We start from the raw sequence: 19103 nt of genomic DNA, 5'->3' as shown, positions 1-19103 counted from the left end.
ACGGGGGAGGGGCAGAGAGAGAGGGAGACACAGAATCGGAAACAGGCTCCAGGCTCTGAGCCATCAGCCCAGAGCCCGATGCGGGGCTCGAACTCACGGACCGTGAGATCGTGACCTGGCTGAAGTTGGACGCTTAACCGACTGCGCTACCCAGGCGCCCCTTATTCTAGCTTTTTAAAGACACCTTCATATTTAGCAGAATAAATCCTTTAAAGTTTGTCTGCTCCATGATTATTTTTGCTATTCTAAGCTACTTGCATTTCCAAAGAAATTTTAGATAGATTTTGTCAATTTCTTCAAGGTTTGTGGGGATTTTGGTAAAAACTAGTTTGTTTTTGTTTTGAGCAGGTTTTGAATTTTAGCAAATGCTTTTTCTGTATTATACCGAAATAATGATATGGTTATTCTCCTGGTGGTGAATTGCATAGACTGGGGTTTGAAAGTTATTGGTGTTTGAACGGAAATTCCCGCAACAAACCCAGTTTGATCATGATGAGCTATTCTTTTTATACACATTTGCAAATATTTTGTTTAGTATTTTTGCATATATACTCATAAAAGAAATTGGCCTGTGATTTTACTGTCTTATGATGTTCTTATCAGATTTTGTGTCAGAATTATGCTGCACTCATAATGACTTGGAAGTATTTTTCTTCTCCAAGTTTTTATTTAAATTCCAGTTAACATACAGTGTAATACTAGTTTCAGGTGTACAGTTTAATGATTCAACACTTCCATACCACACCCAGTGCTCATCACAAGTGTCCTCCTCCTCTAGTACTCCCTTCTAGTAACTATCAGTTTGTTCTCCAGTTTGTTAACAGTCTGTTTCTTGCTTTTCCTCTCCCCCCCCCAACGATGTTCATTTGTTTTGTTACTGAAATTCCACATATGAGTGAAATCATAATGGCATTTGTCTTTCTCTGACTTATTCCACTTAGCATTATACTCTCTAGGTCCATCCATGTTGTTCTAAGTGGCAAGGTTTCATTCTTTTTTACAGCTGAGTAATGTTTCATTGTGTGTACACACACACACACACACACTGAAATATTACATATATACACACGTATAATATACATACATGTACTACATACATACATACATGTATATATGTACACATATGTACCACTTCTTTATCCATTCATCAGTTGATGGGCATTTGGACTCTTTCCATAACTTGGCTATTGTTGATAGCACTACTATAAACATTGGGATGTACTAGGTATTTACCAAAAGGATACAAAAATACTAATTCAAAGAGATACATTACTTGGAAGTATTTCCTCTTTTTCTAGTCTCTGAATTTTTTAAAAAGAAGGTTGTTATTCCTTAAATATTTACAAAAACCTGCAGGTGTGAATTCTGCACTGTGAAGGCACTTGGGTCTGGAGAACACTCTATAGGAAGGTCTCATTTACATATTCAATTCTCTAATAGGCGTATAGGTTATTCAGTAGTTAAAAATTCTCCTTGAGTCAGCTTTGGTAAGTTGTGTTGTTCTAAATATTTGTCAATTTCATCTGACTTTCAAATTTATTGACCAACTCTTTCAAAGTAATCTCTTATTTTCTTTTTTAATGTTTGTAGAGTCTATAATTATTCCCTTTTTATTTATTTATTTTTTATTTAAAAAAATTTTTTTTAAGTTTATTTATTTTTCAGAGAGAGAGACAGAGAGAGAGAGAGAGAGAGAGAGAGAGAGAGAGAGAATGAACGGGGGAGGGTCAGAGAGAGGGAGACACAGAATCCGAAGCAGGCTCCAGGCTCTGAGCCCTCCGCACAGAGCCTGATATGGGGCTCGAACTCACAGACTGTGAGATCATGACCTGAGCCGAAGTTGGGCGCTCAACCAACTGAGCCACCCAGGTGCCTCTAATTATTCCCTTTTTAAATTTCCACTTTTGGCAATATTTTCTTTTGCTCTTTTTTACTTCATTAATCTTGTCAAAGCTTTGTAAATATTATTAATTGTTTTCAAATAATCAGCATTTCTTTTTGTTGATTATCAACTGCTTGCTTGTTTTCTATTTTATTAATTTGTGTTCTTCAAAATAATTTACTTCATATTATTGTCTTTTGAGTTTTCTTTCCCTAACTTCTTGAGGTGGTCACTTAAATCATTGTTTTTAGCCTTTCTTCTTTTCTATTTTATGCATTTAAGGCAATAAATATCCTTCCAAGAACAGCTTAGGCTGCATTCTGTAATTTTTTCTATGTAGTATTTTTATTATCATGTACTTAAAAAATATTTTCTGATTTTTCTTGAGATTTGTCTATTGACCTATGGGTTCTTTTTCTAGTTTCTTGCGTTAATTAACTAATCAATTTATTTACATTCTTTCTCGTGCAATGATAAAAACATAAAAAGTCATAACTTATCTTCTGTACAACTATGGCAGGATCCTATGAACTTCACTTTTATATTTAATGCTTTTATTTGGATATTTTTAAAAATACTTCAAATAATGTTTAAGTTTTTTGCTCTTTGTATTAATAATTATTTACAAGACTATCTTCTGCTTTTCCAGGTGATTGGGTTTTAATGATATTCCCTTGCTACTGACTTCCAGTTTTATTGTACTTTTGAGATAGAATTGACCCGTAAAGCCTCTATAGTTTATTAACCTATTCTTGGAGGATTATAATTAACATCTTAAAATGTTTCATAAACCTATGAAAAGAGTTGCATTTTCTATTTGGAGACTTAGATTTCAATATGTGCCTATATAGGAAACTTTAATCCCATAGACTAGATATCCTGTATCCGATTAACAATTCTATTAATTAATTCTTAAGTTTCTAACTATTATTGCTTTATAGATCTTAATACTTTATTATTCAAAGACTCATGGCTTCATTACTTTATCTTCACTTATGTACTTTATCAACCTAAATTTTTTTTCTATCTTTTAAATGATTTTGCCTTTGATTTCTACTTTAATATCCTATCCCTAGGATTTTTTTTTTTCATTTGGATTGGTCTGCTTTTGGACTATCCTTTAAATATTAATCTATCAAAACCACTTTTCTTTATGCACATCCAGTGGTTGTAGTTGGAATTTTTTTTTATCCATGTTCAAGAGTATTATTTCTTGATAAGAGAATCATCCTATTTACAGTTATAATCATAGTTGCTCTGTTTTGTCTTATGTCTGTTATCTGGATTTATGTCTTACATTTTTAATAATATTATGCATATATGTATACATATTTGATTTTTCTCTAATAACTTAGAAGTTTTAGAGCATAGTCTTTATGCCATTAGTTCATGCACCCCTGGGGATATACAGCAATGCACTTGGGATGTGTCATGACACAGGATAAATACATGCTCTTGAAGTATCACTTGCATTAAATGGTAAAGAAATAAAAAAGTTTTATTATTAAAATCAATACTAATATGTAATGTGATAAAACGAAAAATTCACATGACACTTCTGAAATCTCTATCTGGGATTGGGCCACTCTGGGTTATGTTGACAGACCCCTGGGGCATGTGTTCACTTTCTCTGATGTTAGGGGGACTTATGTGGAAACACTTGAGAACATCTGTGTCCATTTTTTAAAATTACTTTTGAAGCCTAAACCTATATGTTCTAATTTTCAAAGTAAAAAAATGAAATAGTATTTCTTGAATTTCCACTCTATCAAGCAAGGAAATGAGTACTCTTTAATTTCTTCTCCCTTCTTCCCCATCACTTTTTTTCAATTTAGTTGATATTGCATAGAATTTTGGACCCAGATTATTATTATTCCAATTTGACCGTGAGTTTTAATAATCAAAGTTATTATTTCTTATTTATTACACAAACACTTTATATTTATGGTAAAAGTTAGAAAATACAGATAAATATACTCAACCTTCTATTACTTAAAAATATAAAGAAAGGGTAAGGGGCACCTGGGTGGTTCAGTCGGTTAAGTGTCTGACTTCAGCTCAGGTCATGATCTCGTGGTTCGTGAGTTTGAGCCCCACGATGGGGAGCAGAGCCTGGAGCCTGCTTCAGAGTCTGTCTCTCCCTCTCTCTCTCTCTCTCTCTCTCTCAAAAATACATAGACATTAACAAAATAATAATAAATAAAAACATAAAGAAGGGGTAATAATTTTGTCAGTGTGAGATAGGAAAGAACTTAGGTATTTTTCCAATTCTTTTTTTTTTAAATGTTTAATTACTTATTTTGAGAGAAAGAACGGCAGAGAGCGGGGAGAGAGACAATCCCAATCAGGTTCCACGGTGTCAGTGTGGAGCCTGACTTGGGGCTCAAACACATGAACCAAGAAATCATGACCTGAGTTGAAATTAAGAGTTGGATGCTTAACTGAAGGAGCCACCCAGGCACCCCTCCAATTCTTTAGTAGTTTACATAACATCAATTAGATTCACCATCTTTACCATATATATTATTTTCATCTGTGCTTTCCTGTGTCTAAATATTATATCGTATTATGTCACATTAAGGTAAACTAAATAGATGGGAATACAAGCTGGTGCAGCCACTCTGGAAAACAGTATGGAGGTTCCTCAAAAAACTAAAAATAGAACTACCCTACAACCCAGCAATTGCACTACTAGGCATTTATCCAGGGGATACAGGTGTGCTGTTTCGAAGGGACACCTGCACTCCATGTTTATAGCAGCACTATCAACAATAGCCAAAGTATGGAAAGAGCCCAAATGTCCATCGATGGATGAATGGATAAAGAAGATGTGGTATGTATATACAATGGAGTATTACTCAGCAATCAAAAAGAATGAAATCTCTCCATTTGCAACTACGTGGATGGAACTAGAGGATATTATGCTAAGCGAAATTAGAGAAAGACAAATATCATATGACTTTACTCATATGTGGACCTTAAGACACAGAACAGAAGAACATAAGGGAAGGGAAATAAAAATAATATAAAAACAGGGAGGGGGACAAAACAGAAGAGACTCATAAATATGGAGAACAAACTGAGGGTTACTGGAGGGGTTGTGGGGGGGGGGTTCCTAAGGGGCACTAAGGAATCTACTCCTGAAATCATTGTTGCACTATACGCTAATTTGGATGTAAATTTTAAAAAGTAAAAAATAAAAGTTAAAATAAATTTAAAAAAAGGAAAAAAAATTAAATAGAAATAAAATGAGATCATAGTAAACCTAATAACAGTAAACAAAATAACAGCACACTAAATAAAACTACACTATACTAAGCTATGTAAGGTCTATTTCAGGATCTCCTGTTTCATTTCGTTGATTTGTACTCAATTACTGTTTCAGTATCATTGTGATATATATATACATACATATATATATATATATATATATATATATATATATATATATTCCTGTGTACATGTGCTTATATATGTATAGGCACATAATTAGATTCTTGTTATTCACAGCAGTTATGTTCTATAAAGGCACTGCAAACACTGAATTAGCAAGTATTGAATTACTGTTCCTAAAAGAAATATAGGATAAGGTTCCTGTAAGACTCTGGTGACAATGCTTTTATCAACTGATCAGTGGATAACCTTGTTTTATGTGTATTTCTGTTTAAACACTAATATGTATGTGCACATATATACATACACATGATTCATTAATATCGGACTCATCTTGTGCTTAGGAACACCAGCCCATGCACTTAGGTCCATTTTAAAAAGTGAAACCAACAACAAAAAGTACAAAAAATGTGAAAAGCAACACTAAATACACTTAGTTTACAGCATGAGAAAAGCATACTTAGTTTACAGCATGAGAAATGCAACAAAAGGCAGAGTGGTGCCTCATTTGAACTTACTTGGGAACATGCAAACTGGGCAACTCAAAGATTTTGTGACGCTGTGAATGGCTGTGAACACTGATTTGGGTTACAAATGAACGTTAGTGAGTGTGAAAATTTGCAAATACAAGATCTGCAAATAATGAGGGTTGACTCTGTGTCTATATATATATATAATAGTAAATATGTATATAAAGTCTTGATAGGCTGGTCGCCACTCATTGCATTAACGTAGTTCTTGGCTATTTTGGAGAGTTTATTTTCAGAAATATTCTCCTTCTCTGACTCCTCTCAGTTTTTAAAAAAAATTTTTTTTAATGTTTATTTATTTTTGACACAGAGAGAGAGAGAGAGCGTGAGTGGGGGAGGGGGCAGAGAGAGAAGAAGACCCAGAATTCGAAGCAGGCTCCAGGCTCTGAGCTGTCAGCACAGAGCCCGAGTGGGGCCTGAACTCACGGACTGCGAGATCATGACCTGAGCTGAAATCGGACGCTCAACCAACTGAGCAACCCAGGCGCCCCTCTCTCAGGTTTTTACTCTGTAGTGCTTTTCATTTGTTTTACTTTACGTATGTATTCAGACTAATCAGCTCACTTTAGTTTATGCCCCTTTCTTCCCTAGGGTGTTCATTTACGTAGGACTCTTTGGCATAGATAAGCCTTATGGACATCAGGATAACGACTTGCCTTTGGATCCCTTTCTGCCTTTGTGTGGTGGGTATCTCGTATCTATAACTGGTGGGCAAGATGATGGACACAATTCCTAGTCTACTTCTCAGTTATTAGCATTTTTTCACTTATTGGGATATTTTCCAAACTACAGCCTTTAGACCAATGCACGTTTCAGATGAAGTGTTCACTTATCTCCTGTAAACGGAGAAAAAAAAGCAGGCAATGTATTGAGAATAATTAAGAGACACTTCTTTATTCGAGATCAATTTTTCGATGTTTATGCTAACTAACCTCCTTTGCTTTTTTTCAAATTTTTGAAGTTTATTTATTTATTTTGAGAGAGACAAAGACAGCACAGGTGGCGAGGGGCAGAGAGAGAGGGACAGAGAGAACATCCCAAGCTGGCTCTGTGCTGCCAGCACAGAACCTGACATGCGGCTTGAACTGATGAAACTGTGAGCTCATGACCTGAGCTGAAACCAAGAGTCATACGCTTAACCAACCGAGCCATCCAGGCACCCCTGCTCTTATTTTTTAAATGTTGTAAGATAAAATAAATGGCAACCCAATGTTGATTTCCAAAATTTTCTTTGAAATGTTATTTATATATGAAATCCAGAAGTCCAGACATAATACACTCTGTTCTAGCAATGTTATTTTTCACTTTCCCAACCACCTTTCTCCTTGCAAAGATAGATAAATAGATAGGTAGATAGACAGGTAGGTAGGTAGGTAGATAGACAGATAGACATCATTATTATTATTAAAATTATATTTCAGGTCCTCCTAAGCACATGACACATATAACCTCCTTTAATCCTCCCAATAACTCTACTAAGTAGGTAGGAACTATTATTATCCCCATTTTATAGGTGGAAAAACTAAGGCCCAGAGAGACCTTCAAGAATCCTCAAGTAGTTAGTGGCAGATTCAGGACAGTCTGGTTGCTTGTGCATTCTTCTAAGCACCACACGAGCCCCCCCTCTGCCTGCCTCACACCTGTATTCCCACCTGTGTTGTTCTTCCTGCTCCTACACCTGACTTCAGTGCTTTACTTATAGATATTGCATTTCCAGCACACAGTGTTGCTATTCCTGCCTTGTTCTTGACCATGTCTGTCTTCCCTGAATGGACAGACATGGCCAAGATGGGTGGATGAACCAACACAGAAGAAGGAATATAACGTTGTGTGATTCTTAGTACAGGATAGAACAGAGAGACACCCCTGCTATTTCCTGTTTGCTTTTGATCTTGAGTGGCTTATTCTAAATAAGACTATGGAAAAGACACAAAGTATCTCCCTGATTATTTTTAGACCTCCCTTTTTTTTTTTTTTTTTTACAAGAAGCAATTCTGGTCTGTGCAATGCAGGGTCTGTGCACTTAAACCTAGATACATTTTCCTCAATCCATCTCTTTGTGTCTTACAGTTTCAATATCTTTCCTATTTTGATATACTATTTCTCAGTTTCAGCTTTTAAGGCTGTTTGGAGAATTTTTGTTTTTTGTTTTTTTTTTAATTGTCTTTACGAGTATGTTGGAAAAAGCTGTTAGTCAACATTTTAAATTCCAGGCAGGTTCCTCCTAATTTTTCTCTGCATGTTTTCAGAAAGTTTTTCCAAAAATAAGTTTTTTTCCTGAAACTTGAGTGATAGGTTTTCCTCCCTTTTTTTATTTTGCAGCATCTTTTCACTGCTTCCATCTTGGTACGATCTGTGTTCAGTCAAGTAGAAAGAGGACACATTGTACACAAGACTGACTTTTTTCCTTATAAACAGGATGGGTGGATCCTTGTTGATTTCCTCTCCTCTGTTTTCTCCTTTAGAAGCCCCATCTCAAATCCTAGACTAGAGAGCTAGCTACTTTCTAGCTCTGTGTGGTGGCTCCCTGAGTGGGGAAGGTGGGGACATTAGCATGGGCCATTGCTTAGGGAACTTACTCTATATTGGATGCTGACATACCCAGAACTCTGTTTGCTCCTGCTTTCCCTCTCTTGGCTACTACAGGAGCACATGTGCCCATCTTGCCTCCGGCCTTGTGTTACTGTCTATGCACGACAGAGGAGCCTCACCGTGGGGACTCTTCTCCTTGGAAGCACCTCTGCAGACCCACTTTGGAAGGCCATCAGTCTGCCACTGTGGACGGGGTAGCCAGTGAAGCATTTCCTCTCTGCACCAGTGCCTACCTGTATCCTCAGTCCTCCTGTGTCTCCTCAAGAAAGCTTCCACCAGGGTTTCCCACCGGGCTCGACAACTCCCCTTGCTCTTGCCCAACTCTACTCTTCTCATGAGAAAGCCCATAAAGTCTGAGGAATGTGGACAACAACTTTCCTGAGTTCTCCATGCCAGTGCAGAATTATTGGTCCTTTTATATTCGTTTGGCCACACCAGTAGGGAAAGGAGAGACCTGTATTCAAGTCACCATCTTCCACTTAACCCTTTAATTTATATTTATTGTTTTTTAGGCATTGGTGTCAGCCACTTTCTCTTAGTGGTCTCATTTAATCCACCAAATATCCCTTTAAGATATTTTATCATCATCCCCATTTTACAGGCAAGTAAACTGAGGTTCAGAAGAGTGTACTGCTTTAAGTTTGTATAGCCAGTTAGAAATGAATCCAGTTTTTATAAGAGCATACAGTCTTCCTACCACTTTTTCTTGTCTCATGCTAATTATACTGCTTGCAAAAGGCACACGAGCACAGGTCCAGCCTTTGATGGCCTGTGCTTTTGTCACTTTCTTGCTGTGTGACCTTGGGCCAGTGATTCAGTTTCTGCTTCAGTAAAATGGGAATAATAATATACCTAATTTTGGAACTGGATGAGAGAGTACATGTCAGGGCTTTCAAACTCAGATGCCTTTTGGAACATGGCAGGAGGCATAAATGTGTGCACTGGCCTCACGTAAGACTGCAGGGAGTGACAAGGACTGTGAAACCTGGAGAGGGCTTCTGAAGACATCAAGCTCTATTTGTTAAAAGTTGCCAGGCTCACTGTATGCCCACCAGAAGGGCTATAATGGAGAGGAAAAAAGAAAGAAAAATGCCAAATGTTGTCAAAGAAGTGTAGCTGAAATCCTCATAGGTGTCTGGTGGGAATGTGAGCTGTATAACCGGCCTGGAAAACCAACATACACATACTTTGACCCCGCATTTCAACTCGTGAGCACACACTCAAACAAGAAGAGTGCAGATGTCCACCGAAAGGTATGCACTTTCAAGAATGTGCACGACAGCACTATGCAGGATAGGAATCGACTGCCAACCCTGCATTGTATCAATACCTGGTGGGATATGAACATAATGGAATAAAGAGGAATCTGTAATTACAAGAAACAACATGGACACATCTTATGGGACATCAGGTCAAGCAGCAGCAGCTGGATATAGAATAATGCATGGATGATTCCAGACGTGAAAAGGTAGGAGAAATGGATCCATGCTGCAGGAGCTGGGGTAGTAGTTAGTGACTGGAGAGAGTTTGAGAGGGACTTCTGGAGGCTTCTACCGCCTGCTTCCTGCTCTTTTGACTGGTGTTCACTCTGAAATCACCGAGCTCTACGCTAATGAGGGCACACTTCTTTGGATGTGGTTATACCTGGATATACACATTTTAAAAACAAATAATAATTGCAGATTCTTCCCCCAGACAAAAGCAATGAAGGCACACACACATCAGCTGGTAGTATTTGCTACATTTTCTCGCTTATGTTCCCACCACACTATCTGAACCTTGAAATTCTGCTCCATCAACACTGGCTACGGAACAGGACAGGTCCCCCTTTTTCTGTTTTGTGGGTTTTCCAAGTGAACAATGAGGAGGCACAGATGGCAGGGGTTCAGGAGGAAGGCCTAAAGATTAGATGCAAGAATGACTTTTTGAGGACCTTTGTAGAAGTCTCAGCTAATTGCTCTGACTCTGTCACTTCTGCGGTCCCCTGGGACCTAGCTGTATCCCGGCTTGCTTCTGTTACAACAAGTGTGTGTAAGGTGTGGAAACTGAGCAGGGAGAAGGCTAAAAAACTTTTTTCTCCCTCAGAATCCAACCTTTAAAAAGTCCTGGATTCTTGGCCAGGAGCGGCTTGGGGCTGTGGGGTTTGGGGAATGCATGTGAGCATGTGGCTGTTCCAGTGCCCTCTCCACCTTCAAGGAAGAGGTGTCTCAAGAGTCTCCATTAATCCCAACAACAGAAGCTGAGGCTTGGATCATATGCCCGCTTTGTAGAAAAGCAAGCTGCAGCCCAGATAAATGAGACAACTTCCCCAACCTCACTCTGCTGAGTGGCAGGGTCTGGATTTGAACTCAGATCTTCCGAATCCTACAATTTACATGAAACTACCAGCCCCAACCCCGGGCTTTTCCTCATCTCTCTTCCTCCATGCTTGTAGTCCTTCCTTTCTGCTCTAACCTGAAGCTGCCTAGGCCCTGCTTTTCTACCGTGCCATCAATTTGAGTGAGTCAGAAAAAAGCCCAGATCCCACGTACAGTACTCACAGGTCTTCAAAGGAGTCCCTGTGGCTGTAGAAAGGGAAGTTGCTAGAGGGAAATCGGCACCATTCTTTATACTTTCCTTTCCTCAGAATAAGCACTCTGGAAACCTCAGTGGACTGGGTCCCACCGCTTTCCTAGTACAGCCTGCCCTCATTAGAGAAGGGCCACTGGGGCTCCATCAATGCCTTCTTGTGGAGGAGCCATGTGCTTCTCTCCTGAGCAGCCATTTTGAGAACCAGACCTGGCCCAGCTTTGCTAACGAGAAAGGAGGAAGCCTTGGGGGTGCCAGGGTGCTGAACTATAACGAGGGGGCTGGGTATGACTCAAGAGCAGTGCTCTGGAATAAGCTTGGCTTCATTATTCTTCACTGTGTGCTTTTGTGCTCTTTGAGCCTCCAGTTCCCCAATTATGAAATCAGGATTTTAATAATAACCACAAAGAACTCTTCGAGGAGATTCATAAGAGTTGCCGTGTAAAGGGTCTAATACATAGGGTTGATATTTTAAAACTATGGTCCATGTTTCCTCCTATAGAATCATGTAAATTAAAATGCACATCTCTAGGCCCATTCCTGACTTATGGAGTCAGAATCTTGGGGGGGTGGGCAGGGCCCAAAAATCTATCTCTTGATAAGTCTCCCAGGGCAAGGCAATTTCAATAGAGAGATGTCGGTTCTGTGGTATGGCAAGCCGAGGGGCCAGGAAGCATCAGCAAGAACTGCTAAAGGGTCAACAGACACTTCTCATGATGCTGGAGCCCAAATCCTGAAGGTTGCATAGGACATGACCTCTTCAGGAAAGAGACGGACTTGCTCAATTGTATCACTGTAAGTACCAATGTAAGATCCACACAGTCAATGGTCAGGAATGGTAGGAGGGTGAAGAAGTGGTTGAGACATTGAGGGGTGTCAGAGATGGACTGATTCAACACAATGGCCGATGCACCTGAGCAGGGTCATAAGACTCTCACTCCCGCTCGTCTATGCTGGATAATCCCAGAGCTGCCGTGGGATAGGCTGACGGCATCTAGTTATCCTGAAGACTTGTTGAATTGGTTTCTTGGGCTTCCCTACTCCCCAGTACAGCTCTTCAATAAATACCACGTTTGGAGGCAATGTGGTATCTTGCAACATGAAAGAATTACTAACGCCCCGATAAAAGGTTTTGACTTATCATATAAAAAATGCCTCGCTGGGGCGCCTGGGTGGCACAGTCGGTTAAGCGTCCGACTTCAGCTCACGTCACGATCTCGCGGTCCGTGAGTTCGAGCCCCGCGTCAGGCTCTGGGCTGATGGCTCAGAGCCTGGAGCCTGTTTCCGATTCTGTGTCTCCCTCTCTCTCTGCCCCTCCCCCGTTCATGCTCTGTCTCTCTCTGTCCCAAAAATAAATAAATGTTGAAAAAAAAAATAAAAAAAAAATGCCTCGCTGGTGCGGATACTAATATTCAGCTAAAAATACCCATTCTTCTTTGCTGCAGCTTTGCAGCCACAGTCTACCTCCCAGACACTCGCTGTCCCAGTCTCAGTGACCCAGAGTACACCAGAGATAAGTCAGCAAGGGAAAGGTCTCATGACTCAGGTTTGAACATTGAAAAGGGAAAAAAAGGGAAAGTTTTTAGAGGACTCCTGGGAAAGATTTTGCTCCGTTGATAAAAGGAGGGCTATGCCACCTCTCCTTTTTGTCATTCCATGCAAATGTGATTTCAGGAGCCATGGCAGCCTCCTTGAGTCCGTGAATAGAAAACCAAAAGAATTTCAGAGAAACCAACCCAGGTCTCTGACATTACTAAACTAACTTACCGCCTTTCAAACTGGTTAACTTTACATCTGTTGTTTGTGAGCAAGTTAAGTGTATTCGTATTCAAGCCACTTTTACTCTGAAAGAAGTTTTACCGATTAAGATCCATTGAAGGGTTTCAACCAAAAGGTGAATATGACCAGTTTCGTGTTTCAAATATTTTAGATTGGGGTATGACATATATTTTGAATGAGGAGTGATAGACAAAAGACAGAAAGACCAGGAAGGTAACTTGCAGTATTCAAAGCAAGAGTAATAGAGACTTGACCATAAATGTTGAAAACCTACTATGTACTAAAGAAATGAACTGAAAACAGCATAGCATATCATGTGTAACATTTTTACTCAGCACTTTTTTCTTTCAATTGCTTCCTTTTTAAATAAAAAATTATCATAATTTTTATGCACTATTTTTTTCATATACACATTAAATAAGTAAGGAATTTTCTCTATTTAAATTATAACAAACTAGGTTTTATGGACTAATTCTGTTATTGAGAGTAACTAGCAGCCCAGATAAAAATATTTCAAAATCAGGACATATGGGTCCAGGATCCTAAAGAAAAAAGGAACACAGAGACAGTCTGTGACAATTTTCCCCTTGAGGGACTTACCAATTCACAGGTGGCAGGCGTCGATCAGAACCTCCAGCAGTCTCCCAGGCTGATGAGACAGAAAGTCAGAGTTTGAGGCCTCGTAAACACGGTGGATTTTCCACTGGGACTGCAGAAGGGCTGGAGGTATGAGTAAACCAGAAATAAATCAGCCCTCTCAATGACTGAAACCAGCACAAAATCAGCTTAATGTCTGATTGTAATAAAGTGCATTCCCAGTAGTCTAACTAATATTAGTTTAGACTCTTCCTATTCCTTTCCTTGGATCCGACAGCTGAGCCTGCTCCAGAGGCAGAGGTAAGGTGAGAAAAATAACAGTGATACCTGCTATTTAGTAAGCATTTACTATGTATCGGATGCTTACTATCACACCACGAAAGACACAGCATGATAATCCCAAAGATCTATCAAGAAAACGGAGTCTCTGAGAGCGAAATATCTTGCCCAAGGCCACGAAAGTGGTACATGATAGAAATCAGATTGGACTCATTTGTGGCTGCAGAGCACCAGCATCTTCTTTCTTGCCAGTTTCCAACTGCCCTTGCGTATACTGCAGGCAGGGCAGCAGTGACAACTTGACCAACAGTGCCCCCAGGGACCCGGGGCTCACAGACACTGCATTTAGCCAACCAGCAGGTCCAAGCACTGCCTCTTCTAGGCAGCGATGGCCAAACATAAGTCCCTGCAACTGGGTCATAATTCCAAGATACTTCCCTACCCACTCCCACTTTGTCCACTCTCTGAGATTTCATGCTGTCTGTGACCCACTTCGTCTACTGTTTTCTCCTACCACGGGGGCCAGGGTGCCAGTCATCCTTTACATCTGACCTGACCTTTTCCTTGCTTTTCAGCAGCCAGCTGTCTTTGCTGAGTCCACCCTGTTAATTTTTCTGACATTTATTTCAATAAAATTCAGTGCGTCTGGTTCCATCATTCTGACTAAGCTCTAGGCCAGGGAGAGCAAACTGTTTTCACCTCCCATGCTCCCTCTAATCAATTGATAGTGCCTGCCCAGAGCACAATGGCTAGAAGGATGGTAAGGCACATTCATAGTCAGAGGCAGAGCCTGCCACGCTTGGTGAGTGACGTCAGATAGGCTGTGAGGGAGAGGGAGTGGTAATGCAAACACCACACATGGGTCTCTATTGCTCTATGCTCCGGATAGTGTTCACCTTCACCAGCCACTCTGATTTTGCTTCCAGAGGAATGAGCTGCATTTTGGTTCTGAAATTCCCTTCTAGTTCCACCAGGAGGGATGCCCCACTGGTCAGGTTGGGGTCCTTTTAAACTCATTTCAGATGATGCTTACAGAAGTGGACCTGCTTGGGAGGAAATATCAGAACAGAGACAAAAACCTAGTCTCCAGGGAGCAAATTCTCCATTCTTTCTGCTGCCCTCAGATGTCTCTCCACAGCCTTTCTACAGCTGATTGTGGTTTATGAACCAAGAATTTATATACTCGATCTGACAAAAGATTTTTCTTCCCTGAGCTGTGACTATTTTTATATAAGCCTAGCAAGGTTATAAAAATGGAATCACATTTAGTTACACATTTAATGAATCACCTTCTTTATTGAAAAGAATCAGGTTACACGAAATCAGGATGGTCCCTGAACACCAAGCACACATCTTTTACATTAAAAAAAAAAAAGTATGAAAGAGGAGAACTGACTTACATCACTCACTTGACAGTGGTTGTGGGCACAGTGGAGCAGATTTTCCTTCGTTTTTGCCTTCGAGGTTCTTCTATACATGTCTCCCTCCTGCCTTCAAGCCCCCTTTCAATGAATTCCCCTTATGTGTTCTGTTTTACTTTCTCTGCAACTTCAATTAGTTTCTTCTCTCTCAGTGAGGAGTTTCAGTCAAATTAACAACTCCTAGTCCCAGAACCTCCAGAAAACTAGTTTCATGTCTATGAACTGACTTCTGCCTTTGAATCAGGAAAATGTAGCTATTCACTTAACAATACTACACAGTATAAGCCATGCTAATCCATGGAGAAATGAAGAGATTTGTGAAGACAGGGTGCTTACCAGCAAGCTGAAAATGATGAAAGCTTGGAAAACTGGGAACTGGAAGGAAACACAGAGGTCATATAATCTACCCACTCACTTTAAATAAGAGCACAGAGAGACACAGAAAGCTAAGCAGAATGCGAATGATTACCCAGTTGTTTGGGGCTGAATTGTGTCCTCTGACAATTCATGTGTTGATGTCCTAACCCATATCTCAGAATGTGACTGTATTTAGACAAGGTCTTTAAAGAAGTAATTAAGTTAATATGAGGTCTTTAGCATGGGCCCCCATCCAATCTGACTGGTGTCCCTATAGGAAGACATTTGGACACGGACACACAGAAGAAAGACCATGTGAGGACACAGTAAGAAGGTGGCCACCTGCAAGTCAAGGAGGAAGGCCTCAGGAGAAACAAAACCTTCTGACACCTGGATTTGGGGTGTAGCCTCCAGAACAATGAGAATATAAATTTTTGTTTAAGCCACTTTGTAGTATTTCATTATGGCAGCCAGAGCAAACTAATATAGCCAGCCAGTAAGCAGCAAGAATGGTATTCGGGGCGCCTGGGTGGCTCAGTCGGTTGAGCGTCCAACTGCAGCTCAGGTCATGATCTCAAGGTCTGTGAGTTCGAGCCCCGCATCGGGCTCTGTGCTGACAGCTCAGAGCCTGGAGCCTGCTGCGGACTCTGTGTCTCCCTCTTTTTCTCTGCTTCTCCCCTGCTAGCTCTGTCTGTCTCTCTCTCAAAAATAAATAAAAACATTAAAAAAAAAAAAAAAAAGAATGGTATTCAAACCTAGGACCCTGAATCAAAGTCTAGGTGCTCTCTGTCTTATTCTATCTATAATGGTCCCTAATGCTGTTCAGAACAGGATATACAATACAAATCTGCCTTTCCTTTGGATGTATGGATTGAATGTTACTATCTCAGGATTGGGTGGACCTACGATTAACATTCAACAAGGAGAGAGAGAGAAAGAGGAAGAGGTTACCTGAAAATGGCATTCTCATCTTTTGAAAATATAAGGAATCCACAAAATTTTAGAATTAAAAATTTAGCAAATGTATCTGGATAAAAGAACAATATGAAAAAAATCTCATTCTGATCTACCAGAAACAATAAAATATGAAATATAATATAAAAACATAAAATGGCAATAAGGTATCTGGGAATAAATTTATATGGCTGACTTCTATTTACCAATATTTTGCTAAGGATTTTTTTTAACGTTTATTTATTTTTGAGACAGAGAGAGAGAGCATGAACAGGGGAGGGTCAGAGAATGAGGGAGACACAGAATCTGAAACAGGCTCCAGGTTCTGAGCTGTCAGCACAGAACCTGACGCGGGGCTCGAACCCACGGGCCGCGAGATCATGACCTGAGACAAAGTCAGACACTTAACCACTGAGCCACCCAGGCGCCCCAAGGATTTTTATATGTATACTCATGAGGTATACTGGTCTGTGGTTTTGGATTTTTTTTTTTTTTTATTGGTATCATCATTAGCTGGTTTTGGTGTCAGGGTAATACAATTTCCATCAAATGGATTGGATAGTATTCCTTCTTTTACTATCTGGAAGAGAGTGTGCAGAATTCATATTAATTCTTCTTTAAACATTCAGTAAAATTCCCCAGTGAAACCAACCAGATTTAGAGATTTTGAGGGGATGGTTTTTAAATTCCAAATTCAATTTTTTGAGTCACAAAGCCATTCAAATTATGTATTTTATACTGAGTGAGTTGTGGTAGTTTGTGTATTTTATGATGTAGTCCATTTCATCCAAGTTGTCAAATGTATGCATGTAGAATTGTTCTTGGCATTCCCTTATCTTTCTTTGGATGTGGGAAGGGTTTATAGATATACAGTTTCATTTATTCTATTGTTGAGTCTTGTCTTCTCTCTTTGTCGATTCTCCTAGGGAGTTGTTGATTTTATTTCTCCTTTCAAAGAACCAGCTGTTTGTTTCACTATTTTCTCTATTGTTTTTCTGTTATCATTTTCATTCGTTTCTGCCCTTACCTTTACCATTTCCTTCCTTGTGCTGGCTCCAGGTTTACATTGCTCTTCTTTCCCTAGGTTCTGAGGTGAGAGCCTAAATAATTGATTCAAGACATTTCTTCTTTTCTAATGTAAATGTTTATGCTATAAATTTTCCTCTCAGAACTGCTTTAGCTGTGTTTCATGAATTTTAATATATCACAATTTAATTTTCATGCAGTTTAATATATTTCTTTTATTCTCTATTGGACTCCCTCCTTGATTCATGAATTATTTAGAAGCGTGTTGTTTAGTTTTCAAGTGCTTGGAGGTTTTCCTGTTAACTTTCTGTTGATTTCTTATTTGATTCCAATGTGTTCAGAAAATACCATCTGTATGATTTCAATTCTTTTAAATTTCTTGAGGTTTGTTTTATGCTCCAAGATGTGTTCTATCTTGGTGACTATTCCATGTGTGCTTGATGAAAATATGTATTCTGTTATTGTCAGTTGAATGTTCTACATATGTCAGATCCTATTAGTTGATTGTGTTGTTAAATTGTATATTCTTGCTGATTTACTATTAGTTCTATCAGTTGTTGACAGTGGGAGTTGAAATCTCCAACTTTAATTGTGGAGTTGTCCTTTTGGCTCAATTTTTGTTTCGTGTATTTCAGATTCAGTTCCTTGGTATATCAACATTTAGAATTGTGGATTGTTTTCTTTCTAAAGGATTGATTTGATTCTTTTATCATTAAATAATGTCCCTATTTGTTTCTAGCAAAGGTTTTGTCTGAAGTATATTCTATTTGATATTAATATGGCAACATACGTGTCTTTTAATATTGGTTGCATGATAAGCTATCGACAATAGACAAAGTATGGAGAGACCAAATGTCCATCCACTGACTGATGAATGAATAAAGAAGATGTGGGGTGTGTGTGTGTGTGTGTGTGTGTGTGTGTGTGTGCGCGCGCGTACATGTGCATGTATAATGGAATATTACTTTGCCACCAAAAAGAATGAAATCTTGCCATTTGAAACGTGGATGGAACCAGAGTGTATTATGCCAAGTGAAATTAGAGAAAGACAAATATCATATGACTTCATTCATATGTGGAATTTAAGATACAAAGCACATGAACATAAGGGAAGGGAAGCAAAAATAATATAACAACAGGGAGAGGGACGAACCGTAAGGGACTCTTAAATATAGAGAAAAAACTTAGGGTTGCTGGAGGGGTTTTGGGTGAGGGGATGGGCTGATTGGGCAAGGAGCATTAAGGAGGACACTTTTGGGGATGAGCACTGGGTGTTATATGTAGGTGATGAATCACTGGATTCTACTCCTGAAAACATTATTGCACTACATGTTAACTATCTTAGATGTAAATTAAAAAAAAATTATTAATTAAAATTCAGCAGGAAAAAAATTAAATAATTTGGAGATGGGTCTCAGGGTTCATTGGATCAGACTTAAGAGTGTATTCACTAAATACTTATGGGAACTAAAAGTTAAATAGAATTTTTAAAAATTTACACAAAAGGTAAAAACAAACAAAAACAGGCTAGTCAGATAATTTTAACAGAGCATTTTTGTATAATAAATTTTAAATAAAATGGTAAAATAGTGAAAAAATAAAATAAAATAATAAAATAAAATTGTTTACATATTACTTTTTCTATCCTTTTATTTTCAGCCTCTTTAAGTCACTGTATTTGAAATGAGTTTCTTTTAAAAACCACATAGTTGGATCATATGTTTT

At 38.9% G+C, this 19103-nt stretch overlaps 1 long non-coding RNA gene across 1 annotated transcript in view; it reads right to left on the bottom strand.

The window, feature by feature from the left end:
* The window catches only part of LOC147574970 (uncharacterized), a 291279-nt gene that overhangs the window by 129535 nt on the left and 142641 nt on the right, over nucleotides 1-19103 (bottom strand). Inside the window, exon 2 of the long non-coding RNA XR_015242920.1 lies at nucleotides 13345-13464. This is a non-coding gene — a long non-coding RNA (uncharacterized LOC147574970). The remainder of the gene's footprint in view (nucleotides 1-13344; nucleotides 13465-19103) is intronic.

This window comes from Puma concolor, chromosome D4, assembly GCF_028749965.1.
Source record: "Puma concolor isolate L17-30 chromosome D4, mPumCon1.1.hap2, whole genome shotgun sequence".
Lineage (NCBI taxonomy): Eukaryota > Metazoa > Chordata > Mammalia > Carnivora > Felidae > Puma > Puma concolor.
Note: the sequence above shows the minus strand (reverse complement) of the source record. Positions and strands in the feature narration are given on the sequence as shown.